Below are 14,894 nucleotides of genomic sequence, written 5' to 3' on the forward strand. Positions count from 1 at the left end.
GAGTTATTGTCGATTAAACATGTCAGCTTATGAGCCAAATTTGTGGGAGGTTTTGATCTTCTGCTTTAATATAAAGAAATCTGTGGCTGAGGCTCATCGAATGTTGTCAAATACCTATGGTGATGCCGCTATTAGTGGAAGAACGTGGTTTCAACGCTTCAAGAACAGTGATTTTGACGTCGAAGACCGGCATGGCGGTAGACAGAAGGTTATCGAATATGTAGAATTAGAGGCATTACTTGAACAAGACTCGTCTCAAACGCAACAAGAATTGGCAGGATCATTGGGAGTGACGAAACAACCATTTCAAAATGCCTGGAAGTCAAGGGAATGATTCAGAAACAAAGAAATTAGGTGCCGTACGAGTTGAAGCCGAGAGATGGCGTTTGTTTGTTTGTGAACAGCTGCTTGCAAGGCAAAAGAAAAAAAGGATTTTTGCATCGCATTTGTGACTGAATGAGTTGTTGAACCGACTGAAACAATCAGAGGCGATCGTTATCGAACGCAATTAATGAGTTTGACCGTTTCACAGCTTGACAATGCTCGTCCTCATTTTGCGAAAGTTGTCAAGACATACTTGGAAACGTTGAAATGAGAGGAAATCCTATCCCACCTGCCGTATTCCCCAGAAGTTGCTCCCTCGGACTATCATTTGTTTCGATCAATGGCACACAGCCTGGCTGACCAGCATTTCCGGTTTCATGGTGAAGTAAAATATTGGATCGATTCGTGGATCTCTACCGAAAATGACCAGTTTTTTCAACGCGGGATTCGTACGCTATTCGAAAGGTTGGAGAAAGTAGTGGCCAGCCATAAATAATACTTTGAATCATAAACACAATCAGTTTTTCACAATAAAGCCATGAATTTCGAAAAAAAATCGTAGAAGCCAAGTTGCACGCCTATGTATATTACTACAATTTACGAGTAAGTAGAAGGCATACTGAGGTCTCGAGTTGTGGCTGAACTCGTTCTTTTTTTTTTACTGGTACTGAAGATGGCTGATCAGACGAAAACGTTGTACGGAATTCCAAATCTATATACTTGAAGTACAAACCATTTCTTATAATATTAATTTACGGGTTTATTCTCCAAAATATTCTCCGACTTTTTTCTGAAACCTTATTCTGAGTGTAGTTCTCCAGATATTTCAATTATAAATTTCAGTTCCACAGCCGGCTTGTTCATTCAGGCGATCTCATTTATTTCCATATGAATCTGTTCTCCAGATTATTGATTATGAGCAATCGCTACTGGACAACTCGTGTTCCAATGAAATGGGCATCAATTCTATATGCAATAGTGCAGAATTAAATGATTTATACTACAGCAGTTACGTGTTTGTAGAATGGCATGGCAAACATTAGTTAATTAGGCCCCTGGAATCGATGCATTAATTACTGTACCGTTGGTTTGATCAGGACAAAATACCAATAATTATCTACACTCTAGTTTTTTGTACTTATTCTCTTCTCGTGATAACCTGTCAACCATCTAAAAAGTCTGACTAATAAAGTGTTACTTCTGTTTCAAGTAATATGTTCAACTATACATTGGAACTTATAATATCTTATAAATCTTTGAAATAGCTTCATTTTTCAAGTGAATGTAAATGATTTTATCAGAAAAAACAATTATTCCATACATTTTAATTTTATTATACATATTTTACTGCTTCATTGATTTCAATTCTACTTGATGGAAATGTGACTAATAATGTGTTACTTCTGTTTCAAGTAATATGTTCAACTATACATTGGAACTTATATTATCTTATAAATCTTTGAAATAGCTTCTTTTTTCAAGTGAATGTAAAGGATTTCATCAGAAGAAACAATTATTCCAAACATTTCAATTTTATTATACATATTTTACTGCTTTATTGATTACAATTCTAATCGATGGAAATGTCAAATTCAGTTATCGAAACATCGTATTTCAGTTTCTTTCTGTGTTTTCCGAAAGTCACAGACTACTCCACACAGTTGGAAATTGCTGTTTTTCCTCATTCAAAAATCTTACTCAATAACTCCTAAAGTATTCATTGGGTTCATAGGGTTTGCTTGTGAAATGTGACTTGTATACCTAAATGATAGTCACGATACCCAAAATATAAACTAATTATTAACAATTTATCAATTATTGATAACGTGGGTAAAAAGGTCGTTGGAATAGTTTTGGCGGATATCCCCCAATGAATGTGCGAATGTAATAACATTTCGTGATTATATTTCCACCATTCGCAAAGAATTCGACTTGGTGAATTCAAATCCCGTTTTCTTCCTCATTGAATGGGTTTCAGAAGTGCTGAATTGGTACAAAGTTTTCGGTCGCAGCACGAAATTTATTATACGTCTAAGGGTTCCCTAATCTTGTTACCGATAGCTGAAGGAACGACTGCGTCCTAAAGGATCTCCTTGAAATTTAAAATGTGCCCTTGTGGGTTGCGGAACAAATTCACCACCACTTGCTCCTTAGATAATGGATTCTTTAATCGAAGAGTCCGTTTCAAAGGAAAATCCTCTATCTTTTTCGTCCGGGAATGTGTACTCTTCCTGAGGGATCTAATATCAGAATAACGCCGAGAGGAGATGCGTTAGCTAAAAATAAAATTGGATTATGTTCGTAGTTTTTTTTTCTATCACCATGAAGAAGTCGTAAGGATATATTGATATCAGGTTCTTTTTAAAAATATTACGTTTACGTGTATTGATTCATATTCTGATACCAATATGTCAAAATTGTAATGCAATACATCAAAATAAATGAAAAATAGAACAGTATAATGGAATTACTAGATAAAAATGACATTCTGCGGATTTTAAATTCAAATACAATGCTCAACAATTGATAGGGATCACTTACTTGTTCTAAATTTATTTCTGAAATATTCGCTCCAAGATTATAAATTTAGTCAGATATCAGAGTATTTTCAGTTGATAATATGGTTTACTTGAGAAAAGAATGAAAAAATGGAAAGTTGGAGAGAAAAAAAGACTTTATTAGGAACACTCAAAATTCTGTGTTTGAATAACATAAAAATTTTATGATGAAACCACAAGAAGGCTGAAGTTTCGGTTAAGCTAGTACCTAGTTGGTCCCCCACGAGCTCGTCTCAAGCATTCTACCCTACGAGGCATACTTTCGATCAAACGATTTATAAAATTTTGGGGCAAATTCGTCCAAATATCCCGTAAAGCGTTTGAAAGGTCCTCCAGGTTATTGATCGGTTGTTCTAAGGTTGACAATTGTCTAGACATCTCAGACCAGACATGTTCGATGCAATTCATGTCTGGAGAGCGAGCTGGCCAGTCCATCCTATCAATAGCATGAGTTTCTAGCGCTTCATTAACCAGACGACTACGGTGTGGACGGGCATTATCGTCAATTAATATGAAATTCTCGCCCACGGCAGAAGCAAACGGAACAATTATGGGTTCAATAATCATATCGTGATATCTCTGGCTGGTCATGGTGGTGTTCTGCAGAACAACCAACTCAGTGCGTTGGTTCAAACAAATGCCTCCCCATACACATATAGAACCTCCGCCAAAAGCTGTTGTGGGTACAATAAACTGTTCTGCATACCTTCGACCTCTTTCCTTCCAAGCAAGAATACGTCCATCGGAGTTGACCAAACGAAATCTAGACTCATCCGTAAATAAACATCGGCTCCAATCTTCAAGTGTCCAATTGCGGTGCTCCTCAGCCCATTGCCGTCGATGAACCCGGTGTTGCCTATTCAAACGGAGATGTTGTACCCTTCTACGTGCTCTCAAACCACGAACATCTAGTCGTCGTCTTACAGTCTGGTTCGAAATTAGAACTCCTGTTGCAACTCTCAGTGATCTATTGAGCCGCGACGCCGGGTAAGTGGGATTTCTCCTAGCATTGAGGATCTAAAGACGATCTTGGGCAGCTGTTGTACTGCGCTGCCGACCTCCCCCATGAACATAAGCTACTGAGTCGTTTTGGATGAACCTATTCCAAGCCCGACTCACGACACTTTGCGAAACATTCAACCACCGGGACACTTCTCGCTGGGACCAACCTTCCTGTATCCACCGTATGATTTGGTCCAGTTGCACAGGAGCCAAACGTCTTCTCGTCTTCTCTGATAAGCTGATATTGTTCTCATTTCTTCAATTATTGTCACCTTATGTGTTTGAACGAGAGAAAAAAACAGATTTAATAACAAATACCACATTGCTTTTCACTCCACCTGTAACAGCCTACAGATAATAATCGATTTTGTGAACAAGAGCCGATGAAGTGAGGAAGACTTTGATATAATCAACTCAAAACATCTTACTTTTTCCTTAGAGAACATATAATGTACAGATATTCACGAGATAACTTGAAAAAAGTACAAATGAAGAGAAGTTCATAAGTGATCCCTAGCAATTGTTGATCAGTGTATTTTGCTGAATGAAAAATCTTACGTGCGTCTAATAAATTATCATCAAGACATATCATTGTGAAAGAATAGACACAGAGTTGTCAATTTTTTGATATTTATTTTACATTGTTCTATCTACCCATCATTGGTATTTTTGATAAATCCTGTAGGTTTTCTATAATATCCCTCTCAAAAGATGTTGGATCATTATTTTCGATTATGAGACTCGATAAAACTACAGCACATATATTATTAATCCCATTTATTTTTGTTATAATTACAGGCTCGCACTTTCGCCGTGTGCATTTCGATGTGAAAGCATCAGTAAAATTGGATTTCACATACAAAGGATCCATTCAACAAAACTCGCTACATTCCCAGCGTAATTCTTATGAATAGAAGCTGGGACAATGATCCAACAATGTGACGGAATGGAATTAGTGAAAAAAGATAAGTGTAAGAACGTATCAGATGTATTCTCTAGAATACATTGTTGAAAGTATGACAGCATCATGGCTTTGAGTGTCATATGGACGGAAGAATAAACAAAAACGAACATATCTGGCAGTTCTGTGTTGGCTGAAGCACTATTCAAAAAGCTATTCCTATATTGTTATATATCAAGCTATTGTCTTCGATATCCATCCAACATTATTGTTTTATTCACGTATGATTCCAACGAAGATTGATTCAAAATTTGCAGAAGTATTGATCTATTCGTCTTTTTCATCTTATAGAGAAAAATATCCAACATATCCTCAATGTACTATAAATTATACGATAAAATGGACTTCATCACACTATATAAATTATTGTTAAGATTATTTTCAAGATTAACATCTGTGAGAAACATTACGCTGACTATTGAAGCTCTCTCGATTTCTATAATTTTTAGACGAAAGTCTATTTTATGATGAATAACTGCGCATAGTTAGGGTAGAAATAGGGAATAACTGCGTACTGTTTTTAACGGGTGTTTTTTTTCGAGGTATAAAACTTCAAGTAGGCATCACTGTTCAAGATAGCGACCGATTTAACAGCTGTCAAATGATTTATTCTCAGTTTGGTTTGGCAATTCATCATGAATAGACTCACGCCTGAACAACGCTTGCAAATAGTGAAATTTTATTTCGAAAATAATGGTTCTGTGCGGAATACGTATCGCACACTACGTCTATTTTATTTGGTTTAGCGATGAAGCGTACTTCTGGTTGAATTGCTACGTCAACAAACAAAACTGCCGCATTTGGAGTGAAACTAATCCTCAAGTGTATGTCGAAACACCGTTACATCCCGAAAAACTGACTCTTTGGTGCGCTTTATGGGCTGGTGGAATCTTTGGTCCGTACTTCTTCAAAAACGATGATGGCCAGAACGTTACAGTCAATGGTGGTCGGTATAGAGCCATGATTACTAACTTTTCCATTCCTGAATTGAACAACCATGATGTCCAAGAACTATGGTTCCTACAAGACGGCGCAACATGTGTGGCTCGTGCCACAATCGATTTATTGAAAGACACGTTTGGTGACCGTCTAATTTCACGTTTTGGACCTGTGAATAGGCCTCCAAGATCTTGTGATTTGACACCGCTAGACTACTTTCTGTGGGGCTATGCAAAGTCATTGGTCTATGCGGATAAGCCACAAACCCTTGACCATTTCGAAGACAACATTATCGGTGTTATTGCCGATCTCCGGCCACAAATGTTGGAAAAAGTCATCGAAAACTGGACGTCCAGATTGGACTACATCCGAGCCAGCCGTGGCGGTCATATGCCAGAAATCTTATTTGAAATGTAATGCCACAAGATCATCTTGCGGATATATGAAATTCATGTCAATCGAATAATACATCGTTGTTTTATTGCAATTTAAAGTTCTATAGCTCTAAAAAAACACCCTTTATAAAAGAAAATACCTCAAATGTAGCATTTTGTCTGATCTCTAAGAATGATTTTAATTCAAATCCATCTCATAATCGACAAAGAACCTAACTCTCCTTAATTGCAAATTGAACAACTGCGCTTTCATCTCAAATATTTTGTATCTTATTAAATTTTAAAAGTACATCAGTCATTACATTAACCCCGGTAAAATCAATCCGTTACTCAAATCTTCAAGATCCCAAAAAGTCAGTCACAACAGGACGAGGAGAAAATGGATGAAAGAATTAGTATTCTACAGTGGACTGTTAATTTCCACCCTCGTCAGTCCACGAGCAGTGAAGCTTTTTCTGATACGTCATTAATTATATATCTTTCCGGTCTTCATCCTTGCCCCTTTTCCGTAGGATTTGGATTATCTAAGGGCTAAGTCTATTTTTTTAAGAAAATCTTTTGAAACTCGTTTATATTTTGTGGTTTATTAGCAATGATTGCGGCACGAAAGCCCATGATGAAAATTCATATTGATATGATTTCAAGTTGCAGGAAATAAAATTAATTTTAGCCTGTAGGTCTGCAGCATATACAGTGGTTAAGAAAAATCGAGTGGAATAACGAAATTTTATTTTCAGAGAATTCAAGAATTATAAGACTATATATACAATGTATGGATTCCACGGGCATCAATAACAGCTTGACATCTTCTTTGCATACTACACACAAGGTTGTTGAACATTTCTTGAGGAATTTGGTTCCATAAACGGGGCAGAAGCTCTCTCAGCTCATTTAAGGATTCTGGGGTAGGTTGATGATTATCTAATCTTTTTTGGAGCATATCCCATGCATGTTCTATGCAATTCTGATGAGTGCGAAGGTATTGGTAAATGTGGAATACCAAGCTCCTCGCGCGCATTCTCAACTATGGCTGCACGGTGCGATCTAGTGTTATCGTCTAGAAATTGTAAAGTTTCATCAATAGCAGCGTAAAAATTTGGCACAACATTTTCAATGACATGCTCCCTATAGTGTAAGGCGGTCATATTCCTAGGACAAATGTGTAGATCTGTACGCCCGTTGAAACATATCCTGGCCAATACCATAACACTACCCCCTCGGAATGGATGGACTTCTTGGACATAGCGACGATGACGGGGTATGCGTGGGATAGTCCATACCCTCATTCTTCGAGAATCTGGAAATCGTCTGAAAATCGTCCATATCCGGAAAGGACACTACGCCAATGATTGTTCCAATTGATATGTTGCCTTGCCCATTCCAGTCTTTGACGCTTATGGTCACGTGTTAATGGAACTCCTCTTAATGGACGTCTAGAACCTAGATTCACCTCTCACAAACATCGTCTGGTGGTTTCGATGGAAACTTGGACCCCATCTGCATTATGAAGAGTATTCCGTAGCATTCTACACGTAGATGTAAGGTTTCTTCCGCCGAAACGGTGATGAAACGATCCTGAGCAGTTGTTGTTTTTCGTCGCCCACCAAGCCTTGGTCTTTCCAACACGGAACCTGCCTCCCTGAACCTATTCCAAAGTCGAGATATCACAGTTTGGCTGACTTGGAGCCTTTCCCCTACAACAAGGCCACCTGTAGCATTCCGATAGCCCTATTAGCCTCAGCGTTTGTTAATTCACGTCTTGGCATTTTCAGAAAACTCGTTTCAAATCGAAGCCGTTGATGAACTGACCTCATTTCAAAATAAGAAGAATTTACATAAGATGTAAAAAACAGCCCATGTATTCTGACGATGGTGATAACTCATAAGACAGAAAATTTGTGTTATAGCAGTAGAGCTATCAGTTCATTGGCTTACCTATTTCCCACAAAGCTAGTGAATTTTCAAAAGAAACGGACATCGTCGATAAATCATTCAAAGATTATTTATTGTGAAAAAAAACCATTCAGGTCCTATTAAGCTCTTAGTTTTTCATGCTCTTCATAAAATTGTTTGAAGCACATTTAACTAAGATTTCTAAAACTAAGGCTCCAGAAAAACCTCAAAACACTCCAGTTATATATGCAAAAAAGCACTTCCCACCATCAATTAATTTCTAAGCTACAACTACAATATTGACCGCATCTCAGGAAACATCCTGTAGCATCCATCTCAATTACTCCCATAAAATTCGAATTCAAGATGGTAGGTATCCTCAAAGTTTTCTATGGCCGAGCTTATCTGTTCGAAATGATTGGAGAAGGTGAATTTGCTCATTCTCAGTTTCCAGATTGTAATTTTGTTAGTGGTGGTGTTTTATGGCACGTGATGATGCCACACCGTCAATGTTTACGACAGTCTAGGGAATAGACCTTCATTTATCCTTCTATCCTCCTGTCCATTTTCCCCACTGTAATGTGGGGTAATAGTGTGTAACAAGTTATGTTCGAACTGTTAAACGAAGGAAATAAAGTTCGATATGCCTGAACATGGTTTACTTCTTGATGACCGCGATATGATAGTATCGTCTCGGTCTGTGAAATGCACAAGTTAAACAAAGGACAAATAATAAAATTGATATCAATCTATCCTGTGACATCATTTTAAACAACATAAGTTTTAGAGATCTCTTCAAATACTTGAAACAATTAAATCACCGATGGTATAGTATATCCAAAGTCACTTGGAGGAAGCCTGAATATTTCAATTATACAAGGGTTGTCCATTATACAAGGGTTGTCCATGCAGTTGTCATGCATAAAATGCTTTGGGGAATCAGAATATGAATCAAATGACAGTTATTCCATTACCACCTTTGATTATTCAATATTACAATTGTTTCGCTACACATTAACTTTTCCAGGTATCTTACATTTTCAAACAACTCAGTTATTGTAAATTGTGGAATATCTTAAGAAGCTACAAGCAGACCTAACATATGTCTTGTCCATCTTTTAGTTTTCGTTTGGATGGCACAACTGATATCGAAAATACGATGAGTACCTATGTTATCATCATAAATTTAATTCCACTCTGCAGTTCCATTTCCTAATCAAGTTGTTTATAATGAAACCTATATTGAGTTCTGACGTGCTTGAGTTTCCAATATCGATAGCAGAATTTCGTATCAATATTATGTTTACCTTGTTTAAGGTTGATATCAATTCTACAGACTGATCATAATGGACTTGTTATTTCATAGAATGTGTATTTAATTCGTTTAGATTAATTAAAAAAGGGTAATTTATTTTTGTTGCTTCTTCTCAACCTATATCGTGTACAACTTTGATTCCGCAGTTTTGCAATAGATAGCGGTAAGTGGTAGTCGAAATAAATAGATGTCAAACAATAAGCTTAGGTATTTGTAAACATAATACCATCGAAACATAAGTCAATTTATGTCTGCATCATGAAATTATTCTCGATCAAACATGTCAGCTAACGAGCCAAATTCTCATCATTTGCGGGAGGTTTTAATTTTCTGCTTGAATATATAGAAATCTGTGTCTTAGGCTCATCGAATGCACTGAAATACCTATGGTAAGGCCGCTATTAGTGAAAGAACGTGCCGAGAGTGGTTTCAACGCTTCAAGAACGGTGATTTTGACGTCGAAGACGAGCATGGCGATGGAAGAGAGAAGGTTTTCGAAGATGTAGAATTGGAGACATCACTTGATCAAGACTCGTGTCAAACACAACAAGAATTGGCAGACTCATCGGGAGTGACGCAACAAGCCATTTCAAAACACCTGAAAGTCATGGGAATGATTCAGAAACAAGGAAATTGGATGCCGTACGAGTTGATGCCGAGAAATGTTGAACGGCGTTTGTTTGCTGCTCGCAAAAGGCAAAGACGGAAGGGATTTCTGCATCCCATTGTGACTGGATACGAAAAATGGGTTCATTACGATAATCCCAAGCGCAAATCGAATATTCGCGGTTTCAAGGTCATGCTAGTATTTGGTGGGACCAGCTCGGCGTAGTGTATTATGTGTTGTTAGAACCAATTGAAACAATCACAGGCGATCGTTATCAAACGCAATTAATGCGTTCGAGCGGATCATTGAAAGGCAAACGGTCGTAATACAACGGGAGGCATGATGAAGTGATTTTACAGCATGACTATTCTCGACCCCATGTTGCGAAAGTGGTCAAGACATACTTGGAAACGTTGAAATGGGGAGTCCTATCCCACCCTCCGTATTTTCCAGACGTTTCGATCAATGACACACGGCCTGGCAGATCAGCACATCCGGTTTTTTGAAGGAGTAAAATATTGGATCGATTTGTGGATTGCTTCAAACGATGACAGGTTTTCCAATGCGGGATTCGTACACTGCCCAAAAGATGGAAGAAAGCAGTGGTCACCGATGGACAATACTCTGAATTATAAATGTATAATCAGTTTTTTACAATAGAGAATAGAGCCTCGATTTTCGAAAAAAAAACCGCGGAAGCAAAGTTGTACGCCTATGTACATATTCGAATTCGAAAATTTAAAGTATCTTAAGAAGCTACTGTGTAGCGAAATAAGTACTAGCAGACCCAACATGCGTCCTGTCAGTCATTTAGTTTTCGTTTGCACAATTGATACCGAAAATACTACGATGACTATGTCATCATCATAATTTTCAATTTGAATTTGCAGTTCCATTTCCAGATGAAGTTGTTTATTTTGAACCTATTTCGAGTTCTAGCGCGCTTGAGTTTCTAATATCGATAACAGAATTTCGTATCAATATTAATTATAATGTTTACCTTGTTTCAGAAGCACATCAATCATTCTGTTGTTTCTATCAGTAATCTACTCAATACAGGTTGATATCAATTCTACAGACCGATCATAAAGGACTTCTTATTTTCCTAGAATATGTTTTTATTTCGTTTATTGATTCATTGAAAAAAAATAGGGCATTCATTTTAAACTGATCAGTCAAAAATGTAGCCTGATGAAGGAACAGTATCGCGAAAGAATTATCGCAGACAATAAAATATTTGTATGTCACTATGTTTCTATTTTATTCATTATGAATTTGCGACAAGCAAGGTCCGAATTCATTAAAAATTGAAATTTTAAATCACCTATCACTATACTATAGATATACATAATTCCTTAGCTGAACTAAACACTGAAACTGACTGGTCAATTCTTAGAAAATACGGAGTAGGGCATAAAGTGCAATAATTCCTGTCTAATTTACCGAATTAAGCTTCGAAATGATAGGAGATTGGTTTCGATGAGGAAATACTTCTCTTGTTACAAGGATTACCAGACTCATTCACGAGCTGTATAAGACAGGATTATGTTCTCTATATCAGTTATCAGAAGCATTCTCGACAATTCACGTTACAGAAGTAACCATCTGACAAGTAATTGAATCTATCTAACTTAATATTCAATTGAATTCACGTAAATTCCAGATTATGTAGCCAAAAATATTTTGAGATATCAGTGATTATCTGGAAATCAGCAATCATTTTGACATTTCTCACAGAGATCAATATCAATCTTTTTTCGACTAATCCTTCCATTCATTTTTATGGCAATGAAATTAGTATTTATTCGCAGTAGCAAAAACTCAATAACATTGCATTTCAAGAAACAATTGGTAGGTTGATAGGATTTCAGTTTGGTTTCTGCAGCATACTCAATATAAAAATATTAACAACGAGAATCTTGAAGAGATTGTGGTAGGAGCAAATTCCTCCACAGTTGTGCAAACTTCAATAAAAAAAACTGAAAATAAAACAATAATGAATACATTCATGAAATTTTTTATGTTCAGTCATCACATATAAGATGGTTCACATATTTGCTGAAAGCATACATTTTATATCTAAAACTCTATTTATATTTTGGATAACCAATGACTGACAACAGACAGCAGTTTATAATATAATTCATTGAGAACGGATTTAAAGAAGAAGGATAACATTTTCATTGAAAAAATATTCATAAAAAACATATTTTCAACTAGGAATTATCAATTCAATGGTGAATTTCCAACTGGCACCTAGAACTTACAATTAATGAATTCAAATTTTCCATCGAACAGCTTCATGCGGTACCAAATACTGATATCGATTGTCAACGGGGAACAATTCATACTAAATTGGAAAAGCCAATTAAGGTATTCTCGAGTATAATTAGAATCACCTGTGAATAGAATATCCATCGTAATCGGGGTATCATTATGATGATTTATTATGAGCCGTCGCTCAGTTCTACTCTATGCTATTGTCATTTTAATTCAAATTTCTACATGATTATGTGAAAACTCGTTAGTTTCCTCATGGTTCATCTACTGTAATTGTTTACGGTTCAATCAGAATTACTAATTAAAATATATGTTTATCTTTAGTTGCTGTACTTTTTGTTGAGGTGAAGGGTTGGAAATTGCGCCTGCATGTGCAATCAAAATTTAATAATTAAATATCCAGAAATTTCAAATGAATAAGCAACAAGTGTTCGGTCGAAATGTGACTTCGCCAATTTTTTAGCACCTGTTTACTGATAAGAGCTAAAGATGAAGTTTTTTTTCAATTAGGAACCAAACGTGGTGTCAAACGATAAGGTTCAGCTAACCCATGACAAACGCGTTCTCAATTCGATTTTCCCCATAGTTTTAAACGGTGAGATCAATAAACTTGTAATTTTCAGGTTAGGTTTGGATTTCGCATGCCGCAGTTAATTTTGCTAATGATGATCTGATTAGGGATGTCATAAATGTAGGATCTAGTCATTGTTCCCTGTAAATAATTGACATGGTCAACAGGATGCTTGGAGACCTATTAGTTTCTTCAAGTGTTGAAGGCATGACAGTTTCAATGAATTTACAGGGAACGAATTGCTTATGTACATAACGTAAAAAGGGAAGTGTTAATTCTTCGAGATGTCGAAGACACGTCGGGTCGATTACTCGATTGTAAATCTTCGGAGATTTACTGGAGTTGGGAAAGCTTGAGAACGAGACGATGGTTCCGGATGTGTCACATCTGCGTATCATCTGCTGGTCCGAATATTCCATGATCTATGGCTGATGAGATTTCCAGGAAGAGCTTTGTGTGGGCGGAACGGAAAAACTCTTATTGTACTAGGGGTGGTACTTGGTATTTTTCCCCGATATCGGAGTGGCGCTAAGGGTGTGGCCAAGCCGGAAGAAGAGAAGTCGGTAGCCAGGGAAGGTCAGCAAGTTCCAGTCGGCAGCAAGTTCAAGTTCGGTCTAAGTCGAAGCAAGTTAAGTCAAAGTCGAGTTAAGAGTTAGTTCGGTCGGTCGAGAATTAAGACGTAAAGACGAAAAGAAGGTTCGCGGACTAGAAAAAGACGAGTCGCTAATGAGTTAAAGACGAGACGACCAAAACTAGAATTGAAGAAGAAGACGTGATATTCGAAGAAGTTTCGAGTAATTAACACTCAAGTTGAAAACAAAATTCAGTACCGTATCTACTGTGTTTGGCTTTGTAAATATAAAGGGTGCTTTTTAGAGCTATAGAACTTTAAATTGCAATAACACAACGATGGATTATTCGATTGACATGAATTTTATTTATCCGCAAGATAATCTTGTGGCATTACATTTTAAATATGATTTCTGGCATATGACCACCACGGCTGGCTCGGATGTAGTCCAATCTGGACGTCCAATTTTCGATGACTTTTTCCAACATTTGTGGCCGTATATATGCACTAACACGGCGAATGTTGTCTTCCAAATGGTCAAGGGCTTGTGGCTTATCAGCATAGACCAATGACTTTACATAGCTCCACAAAAAGTAGTCTAGCGGTGTTAAATCACAAGATCTTGGAGGCCAATTCACAGGTCCAAAACGTGAAACTAGGTGGTCACCCAACGTGTCTTTCAATAAATCGATTGTGGCACGAGCTGTACGGACCAATGATCCCACCAGCCCATAAAGCGCACCAAACAGTCAGTTTTTCTGGATGTAACGGTGTTTCGACATACACTTGAGGATTAGCTTTACTCCAAATGCGTCAGTTTTGTTTGTTGACGTAGCCATTCAGCCAGAAGTGCGCTTCATCGCTAAACAAAATAAAATGGACGTAGTGCGCGATACGTATTCCGCACAGAACCATTATTTTCGAAATGAAATTTCACTATTTGCAAGCGTTGTTCAGGCGTGAGTCTATTTATGATGAATTGCCAAACCAAACCGAAAATAAATCTTTTGACAACTGTTAAATCGAACGCCATCTTGAATAGTAATGCCAACTTAAAGTTATATACCTCGGAAAAAAACACCCTATAGTATTGTGCAACTAGTATATTTCTGTGAAAGCTTGCAATACTTATCTCAATTAATCTGAATTAAACATTCGGTGGAAGTTAACAAATTCAATATGGAAAACAGTGAACAAATCTGGATGCTACGCTACATAAATATTCTTTGTGATATATTGGGTGTAACGATTCCATAATTATTTTATCCTCGAAAAAAAATTATGTTTGCAACTAGCGTGTAGAGCCTCTTCTCGTTAACACATCGCCTTTGTTGAATGCGACAAACCCCCAATTCGGCAAAAAAAAAGTCGAATATTTTTTTTTGATCATTCGTTCCTGAAATGCTGTCGTTTCCACTTTGAAGTGACCTTTTAGTCTGCCCATTCGTTATGGAGTTTGCGTGATTTTTTGGCACTCA

This window comes from Harmonia axyridis, chromosome 2, assembly GCF_914767665.1.
Source record: "Harmonia axyridis chromosome 2, icHarAxyr1.1, whole genome shotgun sequence".
NCBI classification, from domain to species: domain Eukaryota; kingdom Metazoa; phylum Arthropoda; class Insecta; order Coleoptera; family Coccinellidae; genus Harmonia; species Harmonia axyridis.